Source organism: Branchiostoma floridae, chromosome 7 (assembly GCF_000003815.2).
Source record: "Branchiostoma floridae strain S238N-H82 chromosome 7, Bfl_VNyyK, whole genome shotgun sequence".
NCBI classification, from domain to species: Eukaryota; Metazoa; Chordata; class Leptocardii; order Amphioxiformes; family Branchiostomatidae; genus Branchiostoma; species Branchiostoma floridae.
In genome coordinates, this window is record NC_049985.1 from 18,368,432 (window position 1) to 18,370,668 (window position 2,237).

Sequence of the window (2,237 nt, forward strand, 5' to 3'; positions counted from 1 at the left end):
CGCCCGCTATGTGCAAAGGACGCAGACTCTCTGACTCACGCTACTCTTATGAGTCCCACTAAGCACCCACTAACAATGCAGCCAACGCCCAGCACCATCAGCAGCCCGCACACGCGTACCATTTTCTCCCTGTGAAAACACCCGCCGTGTGCGATCAGACTCTCTGACCAACGCTACTCAGCAATTGCACACTATCAACCGTGCAGCCAATACCAAGCACAAACGACCAGATCTAGAAACTCGCATGACATCTTCTTCCTATGAAACACCCGTCATGCGCGGAAAAACTCTCTGATCAACGCTACTCAGTGATCGCATACTAACAAAGCAGCAAACACCAAGCACAAACAATCAGTGGCCCGCACATGCGTGCCATTTTCTTTCCGGACTCTGGAAACACCCGCCACGTGCGGAAAGACTCTCTGAACAACGCCACTCAGTGAACTCACACTAACCATGCAGCAAACACCGAGCACAGCCGATCAGCGGCCCAAACATGCGTTCCCTTTTCTTCTTGTCAAAACACCCGCCAAGTGCGGAAATACTCTCTGACCAACGGCACCGCTACTCAGTGATCGCACACTAACAGTACAAGAAACACCAAGCACAAACGATCAGAGGCCCTCACCTGCCACCTGCATGCCCTTTTTTCCCTATGAACACACCTGCCATTCGCGGGAAAACTCTCTGATCAACGCTACTCAGTAATCGCACCCTAACAGTGCAACAAACACCGAGCACAAATGACCAGAGGCCCGCCCATGCGCACCATTTCACCCCTATGAAAACACCCGGCATGCGCTGAAAGACTCTGACCAACTTTACTCATTGATCGCACACTAACAGTGCAACAAACACCAAGCACAATCGGAAGCCCGCACATACACGCCATTTCATTCCTGTGAAAACACCCACAATGTGCGGAAAGACTCTCTGATCAACGCTACTCAGTGATCGCACCCTAACAGTGCAGCAAACACCGAGCACCAACAATTAGAGGCTCGCACCTGCGCGTCGCTTCATTCCTGTGAAAACAGCCGCCATATGCGGAAAGACTCTCCGATCAACGCTACTCAGTGATCGCACACAGTAACAGTGCAACAAACACCGAGCACAATCGGAGGCCCGCACATACGCGCCGTTTCATTCCTGTGAAAACACCCACCATGTGCGGAAAAACTCTCTGATCAACGCTACTCAGTGATCGCACACTAACAGTGCAACAAACACCGAGCACAATCAGAAGCCCGCACATGCGCACCGTTTCATTTCTGTGAAAACCCCCGCCATGTGCGGAAAGACTCTCCGATCAACACTACTCAGTGATCGCACACTAACAGTGCAACAAACACCGGGCACCTACGATCAGAAGCCCGCACATGCACGTCGTTTCATTTCTGTGAAAACACCCGCCATGTGCGGAAAGACTCTCCGATCAACGCTACTCAGTGATTGCACACTAACAGTGCAGCAAACACCGAGCACCAACCATCAGAGGCCCGCACATGCGCGCCGTTCCATTTCTATGGCTATGAAAACACCCGCCATGTGCGGAAAGACTCTCTGATCAACGCTACTCAGTGATCGCACACTAACAGTGCAACAAACACCAAGCACAATCAGAAGCCCGCACATGCGCACCGTTTCATTTCTGTGAAAACCCCCGCCATGTGCGGAAAGACTCTCCGATCAACGCTACTCAGTGATCGCACACTAACTGTGCAGCCAACACCGAGTACAATCAGAAGCCCGCACCTGCACGTCGTTTCATTCCTGTGAAAACACCCGCCATGTGCGGAAAGACTCTCTGATCAACGCTACTCAGTGATCGCACACTAACAGTGCAGCAAACACCGAGCACCAACGATCAGAAGCCCGCTCATGCGCGCCGTTCCATTCCTATGGCTATGAAAACACCCGCCATGTGCGGAAAGACTCTCTGATCAACGCTACTCAGTGATTGCACACTAACAGTGCAGCAAACACCGAGCACCAACCATCAGAGGCCCGCACATGCGCGCCGTTCCATTCCTATGGCTATGAAAACACCCGCCATGTGCGGAAAGACTCTCTGATCAACGCTACTCAGTGATCGCACACTAACAGTGCAACAAACACCGAGCACAATCAGAAGCCCGCACATGCGCGCCGTTTCATTTCTGTGAAAACACCGCCATGCGCGGAAAGACTCTCCGATCAACGCTACTCAGTGATCGCACCCTAACAGTGCATCAAAC

General features: G+C 52.2%; 1 protein-coding gene and 1 long non-coding RNA gene across 2 annotated transcripts in view; both read right to left on the reverse strand.

The window, feature by feature from the left end:
• Positions 1-2,237, reverse strand: part of LOC118418943 (amyloid-beta A4 precursor protein-binding family B member 2-like) — a gene marked incomplete in the record, with an annotated part of 144,057 nt that overhangs the window by 26,915 nt on the left and 114,905 nt on the right.
• LOC118418944 overlaps positions 1-2,237 on the reverse strand; it is a 6,105-nt gene that overhangs the window by 1,214 nt on the left and 2,654 nt on the right. The gene's annotated exons all lie outside the window — the stretch shown is intronic.